Source organism: Tamandua tetradactyla, chromosome 5 (genome assembly GCF_023851605.1).
Source record: "Tamandua tetradactyla isolate mTamTet1 chromosome 5, mTamTet1.pri, whole genome shotgun sequence".
NCBI lineage: Eukaryota > Metazoa > Chordata > Mammalia > Pilosa > Myrmecophagidae > Tamandua > Tamandua tetradactyla.
In genome coordinates, this window is record NC_135331.1 from 192141971 (window position 1) to 192156311 (window position 14341).

The 14341-nt window shown below is 44.5% G+C and overlaps 1 long non-coding RNA gene across 1 annotated transcript; it reads right to left on the reverse strand.

Moving 5' to 3' along the window:
* Positions 1–610: 610 nt before the first annotated feature.
* On the reverse strand, positions 611–9075 carry LOC143682949 (uncharacterized). The gene is made up of 3 exons (XR_013175386.1): positions 8982–9075; positions 1102–1140; positions 611–1010 (listed from the first exon to the last, which is right to left on the reverse strand). It is a non-coding gene; the product is annotated as an uncharacterized LOC143682949 (long non-coding RNA).
* Positions 9076–14341: the final 5266 nt, after the last annotated feature.

Genomic DNA, 14341 nt, shown 5'->3' on the forward strand with positions numbered 1-14341 from the left:
TCTGCACCTTTATTCCTAAAGCCAAAGCAACACTCCCATAGAGTAATAAGCATTTGGGGCCGAATTATGAAACAATTTCTCCCTACTTGATGGATTTGTATCTGTCCGAAGAGAAATAATGAATGACAGCAGACCAAGGGTATCCTGCTTTACTGCTGTAACTTGATATAAACAGCCTATTTCTTCTCTGTTATGGAATTCTAGTGTATCCCTCGCTTGTTTAAATTTCATCTGATTTAGCCTCATGTTAGATGGACCATTGTTTTAAGTCTTTGTATTTCTTTAAAGGCACTGCCCTCCTGGTCTAAGATTTGAGCCTTAATTTTTTTCTCTCAGAAAATTTCCAGTTACCTAAGTAAAATATTCTTATGTGAAGTTCTGTTAAAGAATTGGAAATAAGAAGAAAAGTTCATTTATGTAAAAATTGGCAAAATTGGAAACAGGCCCATGCGTTTTTGATGTGGTGGAGCATTTAATCTAAGACCATCAGAGCATCGCAGCCGAGGTGCCCCCTGCTATAGACAACCTCACAGTCCGAGAGGTGCCAAATCTCGCCCACCAGACACAGTGATGAAGGCGCTGCTTCAGCCGACATTGTGGGGGCCGCATGCTTTTTATTTTTTATTTTTCACAAAGGCAGAGTGAAACGGTAAATGAAAATACATATTATGGGGCAACAGAGTTTGGAAGTTGAGGCACAAACACAACTCATACAGACGTGGGTTTGTAGCCTAGACCCACTGGTTATTTATTACATGACCTTGGGCAAGTGACCTAACCTCTCAAAGCCTGTTTCTCATCAGTGGAGTGTAGGAGACGATGGCATCTGCACAGGAGGGTTTCTGCTGTGTGGAGTGCCTGGTGCCTGCACAGTGTCCAGCCCCATGCCTGGCGCGTGGTGAGTTCATGATTCCACCGTTGTGTTGTTCAGTGCTAGGGGCCTGCACTCAGCCAAACGCAGAAAACCTCATCCTGAGATAAGGGGTTGGCAGGCTCAAGTTTTATTATCGCTGTGGGAAAAAATCACATTTCAAAACATGTATAAACGTACTTTAGCATTATATTTCCAACTTAGAATAATTCAGCATGTCCAACACTTACCAGCAAACATTTATTGTTTGTTGTCCTCATGCAGAGCAGCTGAGCAGGTGAAAAGGTAGAAAAGAGAAAAATGAGTAAGACATAATTTAGACTCAGGCACGTTCACCACAAAATAGTTAAGTATGGCTGACCAAGAAGTTCGACGATCAATGTTCAATATTATCCCAGTAAAAGGAAGTTAAATTATGAATAAGATAATCTTGGAAGCTTCATGGAGATGGTAATTTTGAAGCAAGTGTGCTGGTATGAAATGATGTATGTACCCTAGAAAAGCCATACTTTAATCCTAATCCCATTTTGTAAAGGCAGCCGTTTCTTCTAATCCCTATTCAGTATTGTATGTTTGAAACTGTAATTAGATCATCTCCTGGGAGATGTGATTTAATCAAGAGTGAAATGAGAACGATTCAGAGAGAGCAGAGCAGAACGACATAGCCACGAGAAGCAGAGTCCACCAGCCAGTGACCTTAGGAGATGAAGAAGGAAAATGCCTCCTGGGGAGCTTCATGAAACAGGAAGCCAGGAGAGAAAGCTAGCAGATGACGCCTCGTTCGCCATGTGCCCTTCCAGCTGAGAGAGAAACTCTGTGTTTGCCATGTGCCTTCTCACTTAAGAGAGAAACCCTGAACTTCATCAGCCTTCTTGAACTAAGATATCTTTCCCTGGATGCCTTAGATTGTACATTTCTATAGACTTGTTTTAATTGGGACATTTTCTCGGTCTTAGAACTGTGAACTAGCAATTTATCAAATTCCCTTTTTAAAAGCCATTCCGTTTCTGGTATCTTGCATTCTGCAGCTAGCAAACCAGAACAGCAAGCACAGGGTTCCCCCTCTTCAGGTGCAGATTAGGGTTGAGGGTCTGGAAGGGCACATGGAAAGACAGGTCAGCGTGAACAAAGGACCAGAGGTGGAAAGGTGCAGAGGATGCTTCCGGAAGTGGGGATAGAATGAGGTTGTCCTGGTATGTGGAGAGTGGCTGAGGAATTCAGAAAGCCAGTGGCCTTGTTAAGAAGTTTACGTCCAAACCCGTACTGAAAGGAGAGGTATTGATGTTTTCTGAGAGGCATATAAAATTATCAGATTGGTGCTTTAGAACATAAATCTGGTGTGAATAGGTGAGATTAATTGGAAGAAGACAAAGAAGCCAGTAGTGCTTCTCTGCTGCAATAGAGTAATCTCAGGGTACTGTATTTCATAGAGCCTAAAACACTGCCAGTATGACACACCATCTTTTATGCAGTTTTAAGGGAAAAAATAAAACACTGTCACTGAACTATGCATGATACAATTGGTTTTTGCAAAAAAATTTAACTTTATACTTATTGGAAGAGTTATATTAGACTTTTTAGGCATCAACTATCATTATATGTCACTTTTCGCATATACGTAAAAGAAAAATAGAAGCAGATACATTGGTTAAGATAGTCCTTAAACATTTGCACATTCACAATCCATTTCTTCTGAATCAGTTTTTGTTGCTGTTTGTTGTTGTTGTTGTTTGCATGCACAGGCTCCGGAAATCAAACCCAGGCTTTGGCACGGCAGGCGAGAATCCTGCCACTCAGCCACCACTGCATCGCTCTGAATCAGTTTCTGACTCAGCATCATCCATCTGAGCTTTCCTGCAGTTTCCTGCCCTCTGCCAGCAAGGCGCTGGCGACACTGCATTTCTTAAGAGCAGCCTGCTGGCCCCACCGGGACCTCTCCTGCGTCTCTGACATCCGTTCTCATTCTGCAAGGGCTGGTGCCAGTGCTTTCTTGATCTTACCAGAAGACAATGGCAGAAAGTTTCACTTCATTGAGGCTTTCATTACCTTCTTCGATGGTCCTTAAATATTTGCAAATTGTTAAACATCTAGGGTCGCAGCTGTCCAAGCAGCCACCTGGAACATAAGCCGAGTTCTCAAGCTTTGGAAATGACACCTGCCAACAGTAACCGTAGGGAACCGTGGATTGTGAGAGACTTTCTGACCTCTGAAATGTTAAAAAGTGAAAACTGCACCCCTTAACGTCAAAGAAATACAGCCATGAAATGTGATCTAGACCACTGAAATGCGATTGGGAGGAAGATTTAAAGGAAAGTAAGTGATCCTTATGGCCATTTGGATGTGAGGATGGGCTTAAGTCCAGGCACACAAACACACATCCATGCCCGCTGCATCAGGCCAGTTTCCAGGTGCTGGGTTTCAGGGAAGATTTCTCAAGGCATGGTGAGTGTGGAAAGATGCTCTAATTAACAAGAATTCAAGGACGGTATTTCAGGAAGCTCCAGGTTTCTTGCTGAAAGTCAATTATCCTGAAAAAGCAACTTGCTGGATGATGTTTTGACCACATGGCCAATTCACTGAAAACTTAACTGGGGTCTGAGACAGTCCCTCCCACCTGCTTCGTCAAAGAAACAAGGACAGGGCCTGGACACAAATCATGAGGAATCAAAAGGACAACTCATCAGCACATGGAGAGAACGCTGAGGATTTGAGAAGTATTCTATCTCAAATGTGAAATGCTTGAAATTACATGTGCTTCTGGAAAAGCTGAAACTGTAAAGAGCTTCTTAAAATCTGGAGATGTGATCATTGGGCAAATAAGTCTGCTGACATTCCAGGCAGTGGGGACAACAAACAGCAAAGAGAAGAGTGGTGATACCTGAACCAAGAGAGAAGCCTGAAAAGAGAAGATCAAAGTTGATTCTGAAGGTGAGAGATTTCGGTTTGGACATGTTCAATGTGTGAAAAGTTCAGTTAGAAATTGATGATTCTTTTCCTTCTTTCTTCCTTTCTTTTTTCTTTTTCTTTCTTCTTTTCTTCCATCTTCAAAATGGAAAAAGCATTAATTTGTCATTGTAAAAAAAGAATTCAGGCAATACAGAAAGTTACAAAGAAGCCACCACCTTCTGCCCAGTGAAATGATTATTAATGTGATGGTTTCTAGTATTATGATTTGTCCACATATGTCCAGATGCGGTACAAATAAAATAAGTGATTATATTTTCTATTCCATCAGTTTTTGTCACTGAGCCCACCATGGGCATCCGTCCAGGTAATCAGCTACAGCCTACGCCATCACGTTAGCGTGCCCAGCAGCAGCACTGAGCACCCAGGCCTTGCGTGGGCTCTCGTGACACAGTGAGGGGCGAAGGGGGGGGAGCAGGACCCTCCCAGCATCAGCTGAAACAGGTCCCCAGCGATGGCTGCGTGGCTTGTTTTCAGATTTTGCTTTTCTCCCGCTATCTTAATCAATAGTATGATAAATGTCCTTGTTAGATTGCCTGTTTATAAATCCTTAGGAAAAATTTCTAAACGTGAGCAGTCTGGGTCACGTGTCTTGAACGCATTTTAAGCTTTTGGGACCTGTTGCTGGCACGGCCTTCGGAAGCGATCACCAGTTTACACTCCCATCAACCTTCTCGTCACAGACCTGCTCCTGCCCAGGGTTTCATCGTCCTTTCCTGTCTTGGCTGGCCAAAGAGGCAAGTACTGGCATTTTATTGTTTCCCATGGCATTTCTGGATTCCTGGTGAGGCTGAATATGTTTTTATGCTTATTAGTCATTTATACATTTAAGTACATATATACAGTGTATGCATTTCATGTGTACAAGTGTGTCCATTACACATTAAATACATGTTAAACATACAGAAAGAGATAGAGATGCACACAGATGATATGATTCAGATTAGCCATAGGTGTAGATGATATCACTATCAATACAGATGAAGATGCAGATGTATCTATTGTATGTGTATCAGGAGTCTCCAGAGAAACAGAACCAACAGGACATATTAATATTCATTTATAACATGTTAATATACATAATTATATAGCTATTATAATTAGATATTATTATTATATATATTAAGAGGTTTGTCTTAAGGAATTGGCTCACATGATGGTGGGGCTGACAAATCGGAACTCGGTCGGGCAGACCCACAGGCTACATCAGGCAGGTTTAGGCGCTGAGGTCTGGAGGCAGAAATTCTTCTCCAGGAAACCTGAGTTTCTGCTTAAAAAGCCTTCAGCCCACAGGATGAGGTCACCCACATGATCAAGGATAATTCTTTTACTTAAAGTCAAGTGGTTATAGAAGTTAATCACGTGTACAAAATAACGTCACAGCAACATCTAGACTCGTGTTTCACCAAACTGGCACCACCGCTTAGGCAAGCTGACGCCTAAAATTAACCATCACAATATATGTATATTTATCCTTCCTATTTTCTATTGGTGCACTTGATTAAAATAATTGTAAACAATCATTTCCCTTTTTATTGCCAATCCTAGTATTTTAGAAATACACAGAAGTTTAAATATATAATCCCTACTTATAATTAGTACTTTGAGTCAGCATTCCTTCTTGCAGTAAACTTTGATTTGTCAACTCATCTGTGTAAATGTTTATGTGATTTATACCTAGAGAAGAATGCTACCCTTAGTTTTAACTATTTGAATCTATTTTAATAAATCTAAAAACATCTTATGCAAACAGCAAAACAGGATGTGCAGTTTCCATAGAAACAGAAGCTAATATTATTAAAAAGGAATAAGCCAGGCTGGAACTGCTACCCTTAGGGACCCTCGTTTGACCCAGTTCCTTGAACAGGTTGTCTTTGTGAATTTTACCACCTGATACCAGTTAACATTAGTGATGCCCAATAAAGGCTTCTCTAGGTGCCGGATCACCATAAGGGAAGGGTTGATGGAAATTGCATCGCCAGCTAACTAATTTGGATTTTTATTTGAAATTGAAACTTAAAATGTAAAACCCATTAACTAAGGACATTTCCATGCTAAAATTGAAGTAAGAACAACATCGGTGATACAATTTCTTTTACAACTTTGAAAATTTTTATTATAAAGCAAACTTTTTCTATTGAATCCATTTTTCTATTGGCTTATATAATCAAAACAGAAAAGATCCTCTAGGAAACTAGCCTGTGTAGAACAAATATTATGCATAAAAAATGTCAAAACCCTCATTATGTTGCACATTGAAAGCAAAAAAGTATAATTTTTAGAAGAACGTGAAATAATTAAATGACTCAGATTGTCAGAGTTGACAATTACCCTTCAGAAAGTGAACATTTCCTTTGAAAAGAGCTTGTACTTGGGTCTAAATCATCTAGTGGGTGATGAGTGATAGACATTCTCCAGCTCTGCAAGTAAGTCTGTAATTCAGCTTTTAATCCCAAATTCTGTCTTAAGAACCGCAGCCCGTCGCCTCCTGGCTGTGCTCCAGTGGGCCTCAGCTGCGTAGGACACGCGGCCACACGGCACAGCAGGGACCCCTGGCATATACGCTGTTCTTGTATAAGACGGGGAAATAATTCACTCCCCTTACCGTCCAAACAAAAACTGAATATCACGAAAAGACTACGAACATGAAAATCATTTTGATACTCGTACTAATAATACCCTAACGTTCAAAACACTTCAGAGCTCCTTTGCATACGTGTTGTCGTCTGAGCTTTACAACCGCACTTCCCTACCGGGCTTAGGGCCACCCTGGGCAGGTGAAGGAACCGACACTCAGAGCTCCTGGGCCCTGCCCAGTCTCATGGCCGCAATGGAAGAGCTGACCCTCCACTGGCACCCACATCCTCGGTCCCTAAATCCTGGGACCACTCCACGAAGCCATGCTCCTGCCCACACGGGCAGTGTCCTCAGACGGGGTCTCTGGAGGCAGGGCTGCGTGAGTAGCCCTCAGTGGCCCCAGCCCCCTGGCATGGAGCTGTCCCCCACCAGCCTGGCCCGACCCCACGCGGTGCCTCTGCCTCTGGCTGCCGTGGGTCCTGGCGGGGAGGAGGCGATAGGGACGGCGACGTCAGTGCCCCCAGGTCCCACTCAGACCCCCTCTCATTTCACGCTCCCCTACGTACAGTGTTTCTGCTTCTAGTTCTCATTTTTAGAGCAAGCAAAAAGGTAGTCATGAAGAAATCTGTGGAAATGTTCAAAATTGCCACATAATCGAGCTGTTGGATGCTGCCGTGAGAGGGCCAGGGTGGAATCCTGGCTCTGCCGCTTATTAGCTGGTGGCTTCAGACTCAATTAAATGGACTCATCGCTGACCACTCGCTGCCTCAGTTTCCCCGTCTGCAAATTGGGTAAAATAGTATTGCCTCCTTCATGAGGCTGTTGTAAAGATGATAGGAGACAGCCCGTGCAAAGCACTGAGCGAAGTATCTGGTACTAAACCGACTCAATGGTCACTTAGAAAGACAACCTTTTTAACAGTCCAAACTAGGGAGAAACCTGGTGTTTGGTCAGGGAAGGACTTGAGCTGTGCCAGCGGGTTAGGACTGGGCTTGGCAGAGAGGAGGGAAGGACAACCCCGAGAGCTGAGCACCCGGGTGAGGTCAGGGGAGCAGGGGTGGCCGGGGTGGTGGGTGACAATAATCAAAGCAAAGCTCTTGTACACTTATTGTAAGAGGCAGGTCCAGGCAGGACAGACAGAGCCAGGTTAGAGAAGACTGAATTCCGGGAGAGAATTTGGGAATTAATTCAGAAGCGATGGCTTCGGGAGGAAAGCTACTAGAGGTTCTGGAGCAGAGGGCTTTGACCTACTAGAAAGGCTAACTTGGTCTCCCCGACATCTTCCAAAGCCAACCAGGGCGGGCGGGGCGGGCAGGGACGGGCACGGAGAGGCCGCCGCTCACCAGGCCCCCCCGAAGGCAGTCCTAGCCCAGGAGTGTCCAAGCATTGCCTCGTTCCACTGCAACACCAACCCTAACCCTGCAGGGCGAATACTGTTCGCACATCTTGTGGGGAAGCTCAGAAAGATTCAACCAGGGCGGGCAGAGACGGGCTCGGAGAGGCCGCCGCTCACCAGGCCCCCCCGAAGGCGGTCCTAGCCCAGGAGTGTCCAAACATTGCCTCGTTCCACTGCAACACCAACACCAACCCTGCAGGGCGAATACTGTTTGCACATCTTGTGGGGAAGCTCAGAAAGATTAAGAAAGTGGCCAAGCTCTTAGGACTGAAAAGGAGCAGAGCCAGAACTGACCTTTCTGTCCCCAAAGCCTGTATTCCTCCAACTATCCTATTCTGATTAAATGGTTAAATTAAAAAAAGTGATCGGTAAAGGGAAAAGCGACAGAAATGAGGAGAAACCAAGTCATATAAGGAATCACCTCCATGTCACCCAGAGATCTAAATACCGGGGATGGAAGCTTTGTGGGAGCAATTCGAAAGCGACATTTCTCCGGAAATGGTTATTGAAATTAGGGAAATACCTTTATGAGAGTGGTGGATGGAAGCTGTAGTTGCCAACTACAAAAGCCGTCCTGGTTAGTCTAAGCAGAAATCACTTTATTAAGCGATATTAAGTCACTCATGGAAAGTCTGGGCCGGCGCGAAAGTCCACACCCGCAGGCCAGGTGCCCCCGCCACCCGCAGGCCGCGCGCTGCCCGCCGTGCTCCCTTCCCTGCCGGGACGGCCTTTGTCCTCCAAACCCCAGGGCAGCACGGCTGCGGCCTGAGCGGTGGGAGCGAAGCTGTGAGCCTGTCCCACGCTGGAAGCAAGTCTAAGGTTGGGAGTTCTGTGGCTTTGCTTTTAAACCAGGGGCAGGTAAAACTCGTAACATGGAAAAGTCCCAAAATAAAGACTTTAGGCAGTCCGAGTAACAAATGCCCATTCCTATCAGGTAAAGGGCCGTGGAAAGTGAGGAATCCAGCAGCATGTCTCCGGCATTCCTCAGGGGAGAGGCACTTGGCTCTGCCTGACAGTTCAAAATTTTATTATAGGAAGGGAAGGACAACTCACCAAATTTAATGAAATTGTTCATAAAGTCTTACGTGGGTCTGATTCATATTCACCCAGAAATCTGTCATAGTCATTAAATTTTCCAAGTAAATGTTTCTACTAGGAAGAAAATGATCTCACCTAGTACCAAGTAGACTGTTCTGGTCTCCTTGGCAGCCGCATTCCACTGCGGGTTGATACATTTGTTCATTAGACCACACACCCGGCAGTGTCTGGGTCACCGCGTGTCCAGTGACAGTCAGACCCTATCTTTGCCCCTGAGAAAGTCACAGCCTGATGACGAAAGCCGACGTGGGGGCAGACAGCTGCAGATAATGTGAGAAGTGCGAGCCTGCCGAGCGAGCAGAGAAGAGGGCGCTGAAGTCCAGCCCCTCCCCGGTGGGGGCAAGGTCGTCAGGGAAGGGCCCCCCGGGGCACTGCCAGAGCGAAGGCTTCCACATGAAGAGTCAACCAGGCAGGGCAGTGGGGGAGACACACGCCAGCCCACGGAAAGGCACAGGAGACAAGCATTAATGAACTCCGTTCATCCAGGAACCACTCACCGAGCGCCCGCCACGTGCGCCAAGTGCTGGGACAGACTAGAATGTGGCAGAGAGAGTTGGGGGAGGCAGGGAGAGGAGTGGGGTGTGACCAAGCAGTGAGGCTGGAGGGACAGAGGAAACTGACCAAACAGGGGCAGGTTAAGAAGCTGGCAATTACCACAAGTGCTTTCTCTTTTTAAACTGATTTCTCTGGGGACAGTGGAGAGAATGGCTTCAGCTTCTAAAATCTCTCCCCCCTGAGTCTAAACATGTGACTTACCGCCCTACAAAGCTCACTTAAGTCTTTGTTTGTGCGTTAGCAGGTTGCTTGTTTAATTCCTGTAGCTCAGGATGGCTATAGCTACCTACCTTTCCTTATGCCTTTGGGCATTTACGCTTGGTCTGTCTTGGAGCCAAAGCTTGGAAAAGGCACAGACCTCCCGGTAAATCATTGAATAATAGGAGTATCAGAGGATGAGCTTTCGAACAATGTTTCTTGGAAAAGAACAAAAAGTCTTCTGATTGCTCCCTGCAAGACACCTGAGCAATTGCTACTTGACTTCAGAAAACAATTGCGTGAATGATAATTAAGCATTGGCATTTGCATGAAGATAAAGGGAGAAGCAGATGAGATGTAAACCCACATACCCAAAATAAAGAGAAAAGACTCACAGAGACACAGTGAACCTAAAAGAAAAAAGAAGAAACTCATACATTTGTGTGTGTTAAACACTGTGTTTAGAGGCAACCCGCTGTCAGGAAACAAAATACCTGCCAGCTGCTCACACAGGACGAGCTCCCGCTCCATGGCCTGCAGTATTGCATGAGCTCCTGTCCATGGCAAGAGCTCGGAAAAGATTCTGCTCGTTAGTTCGACGTGTCCTTGTTAAAATCTCACGTCTGGGGAAGAGAAAAAGAGAGAAGAAAGCAGAACGTGAAATGAAGTGCAGATTCACTGTGCAATCTGGACAACATAAGTGATTTTTAGAGTCTGTAAGGGCAGCATGGCAGGGTCTCATAGGCGAAATACTTTACACTTACATGGTCCACCGGCAGCTGATTTAATCTAAGGGACGCGTCTCCCAAATAACAGAAAGCTTTCAGTGCTCACAGTGGCTGGCCTTTGGGAGCTTGCAGGAGAGGGGGCAAGAGTGCAGGGAAAGCACCCACATTTGCAGAACGCTGCCTGGGTCCCCAGGGCTGGGTCTGCAGCATTCCTGGTCCCGAAACTCCACGGCCAGCTCACTCAGGAGTGACCAGGTTACACTGGAAGAACTCACCCGAGGCCGGTGTCAGTCAGGCTGCTCATACGTCACTGGTCAAGGAGGACGGGCCCTGCCGATGATGATACTCTGGCCCTCTGCTGTCCTTTTCTCTTCACAGGTAATTTTAACCATCAGCTCAAATCTGTTACTCTCAGAGGCTTACATTGTGGGGTCAGGATAACAGCAATTGGATATTTGATAGTGTCAGTTCTCAATTTTTAAATTTCATAACATGTAATGGCTGAACAAGTATCTTCACAGAAAGACCCCTGAATGTACTCAGGCATTGACCCACAACAAGACCTCAGTAAAATGGGAAATAATCTCTTTATAAAATAGAGACTGCCAGGTATTCACCCAAGTCTATTCCCTACGGCTTCCCTCAGCATAACTCCACAGAAATCTAGCCAAGCATGTGGCTACACTGCAGAGAGAACAGTGGTGCTGTGCTGACAGAGGAGTGCTCACAAAGCCTGAGGGACAGTGGCGACGGTGTGAAAGGAACTTGAGTCCCTCCATCCCACGTAGACAGGGCTGCCCACGCAGGAATGTTCACTTCTGAGTGATAATCAACCTCTCTCGCCTTTAAGGCCTAAAACCAATAAAGATTAATATAATCAACCTTATAAAGATTTCCAAGAATTTCATTTTTGAGGGAAACACGAATAAATATGACTAAACTAATACTCTTAATCCTGAACTTTCTAAACATCTAAGTCTTGATTTCATTTTCCAAGCCCAAATGCCACAGTTATTAACAAACCAACAAGTGTTCTCTCATGCTGTCTTCCTGCCACTCCCCACACCTCAGTTTTCCAGGGTTTTCATTCCAAGTCTTGGGAGTCATCCTTGAGACCAGTCCTGCCTTTCTTCCAACAGTTAACCATGAGGAAGGGCTGTCAGCCAGCTCACATGCCCCAGAACCCCCTGTAGAGCCGCCCTGGACCCAGCCACTGCAACCTCTGGTAACTGTCCCTAACCGGTCACCCTGCTTGGCCCTCCATGCTCCGACACTCTGTCCTGCACCCAGCAGCCACAGCACAACCCCTTTAGATGCAAATACGATGCCACTCCTCTCTCAACTGAGGAGACATTTAGATTTCTCTTGGAAAATTAGCCGTCAATGATGGCTCACTAGATAAATTAGTACTTAAAAATATGAAGCAATTTCTAACTGTAAGAAACTTTTTTCTAAAATAGTCTCAAAGATGACAAGTAATTATAATCTACTTCCACTCTCAATGTGAGCCTACTCTCCACAGCTCTGCTATACTCTTACGACATGGCTAACAGTGTTTGTGAAGGTGACCTTTGTTGCTTCCACGTTGGGGAGTGGAGCGCAAAGGACATTAAGGAATGATGAGCAAGACAGACAGGATCAGGGGGTCTGAAGCTCAGTGACAACAGACAACTTTATTCTTAGCTGGTTCCTGCTTATATACTGCAGGGTTCACATGACAATGAGTGCGTAGGCACCTGGAGAGAATATAGAGTGCTTACTTAGGATGACCATAAAGAACCTGGGGCTAAGACAAAACAAACATTCTCTCTCTCCCAGATTGTTCTCCATTAAGCAAATAACAATCTCCACATATTACTACTGCCACCACTCTGAAGCCAGCTGTTTTCAACCAATTCCTCAGGTCTTGTTTTAACACTTGTTCCTACAAACCTTAAACTATAGGCTAAGGTGAGTGTGATGGTTTGAAGCTGTATGTACCCCAGAAAGGATTCTGTTCTTAATGCTAATCCATTCCTGCGGGTGTAGACCTATTGTGAGTAGGGCCTTTGGATTAGGTTACCAGTTGCTGCATGCTCCAGATGGGGGGTCTTTATCCTCTTACTGGAGTACTTCATAAGAGGTGAAATTCAGAGAAGCTGAAAGAACAACAACAAAAAAAGCCGGAGAAGCTGAGAGAGAAGGACATGGACAGAAGCTCAGAAAGAAAACCACAGATGGAGCCGCCAGAAGCTGAAACCAATGAAGCCCAGGAGAGAAGGACCAGCAGACGTTGCCATGGCCTTGCCACCTGCCACAGAAACCCAAGAGCACCAGCAGCTGCTCCTCAGGGGAAAGCATTGCCTCTGGATGCCTTGATTTGGACGTTGTCATAGGCTCAGAACTTTAAGCTTGTAAGTTATTAAATCCCCATTGTATAGCCAACCCATTTCTGGTATAATGCAGTTTGGCAACTTTAGCAAACTAAAACAGATTTTGATATCAGAAAAATGGTATTTTTTCTGAGATTTTTCTGAGATTGCAAATACCAAAAATGCTGGACTGACTTTATCAGTAGCTAAGAGGAAAACTCTGGAAGAATTGTGAGGTACTTGAGAGAAAGATCTAGATTGCTTTCAAGAGACTGTTGGCAGAAATATGGACATTAAAGGCACTTCAGATGAGGCCTTAGAAATGATGCATGTGGCATTGCTAACTGGAAGGAAGGTGGCCCTTGTTTTAGAGTGGCAGAGAACTTGGCAAAATTGAGTCCTAATATTGAATGGAAGGCAGAATTTGAAGGGAGGATGTCTCCAAACTAAATGTGGGAAGTACAGCCTGACTTCTTGCAGGTAAAATGTGAGAGGAAAGGAATAAGCTGAAAATTGAACTGTTGGGTACCCAGAAATCAGAAGCTGACGGTTTAGAAAATCCTGAGCTTCCAGAAAGCTCGTCCCCAGAGAATAGTGCCCCATGTGGGGGTGGGACCGAACATAAGCCCAGTCAGACATTTCGTACAAGTCAGGACTGAAGTGCAGCTATCCAGAAAGGGCTTGTGGAGAGTCCTGCTGACCGACGGCGGGGCTACTGGGTGGTGCATGCAAAACCAACAAGTGCTTTTGTGAGAGCTGCGGGAACGGAACCACTGCTAGCCCAGACTAAAAAGGAGTGTGACTTTCATCTTTGAGTATTTGTTGTGTGACTAGATAATATATTTAGCAATTTATTCTATCTTCTAATTGCTATTATATTTAACTCTTGGCGTCATCCTTATTTATATGCTTATTATTCTATTTTTCACATGTTTATATCTTATTTTTCCACATAGGCTTAAATGTCTTCAGGAAAGGGAATATGTTTCATTCTTTGTGTTCCCTCCAACTATCTTGAGCAACCTCTAAAATATAGTAAGGATTCTAAAAATACTTGTTGATTATCTTATGGCAATAATTGTACCAAGATATACATATAAAAATGTTCGTTCCACCACTATTTATAATGGCAAAAATTAGAAACAACTAAATATCTGTCCATAGGGAAATGGTTAAATCAACCATGGTGTACTCATACTTTAGAACACATTGCAGTAAGCAAAAAAATAGAACCAAAACAAACAAAAAAAGAAGTACATCCCTTTAATCTGGCAAGAAAATATATTCAAGACATATTCTCAAATTAAAAAATCAAGTTGTGGAACAATGCAACTAATATGGTTCAAGGATCTAACAATCCTACTTTATTCTATGCACACATTGTGCTGACTTGGAGTTGTGGACCCCAGAAAAATGTGCTCCATCTTAATGCATTCCTGTGGGTGTGAACCCATTTTAAGTAGATCTTTTGGTTACTTAGGGTAACTTGTGGCCCAACCCAATCAGGATGGATCTTAATCCTATTACTTGAGTCTTTTATGAAAAGAATGAAATTCAAACAAAGAAAGAAAACCATGGGAAGCCAGAAGCTGAACATCAGCAG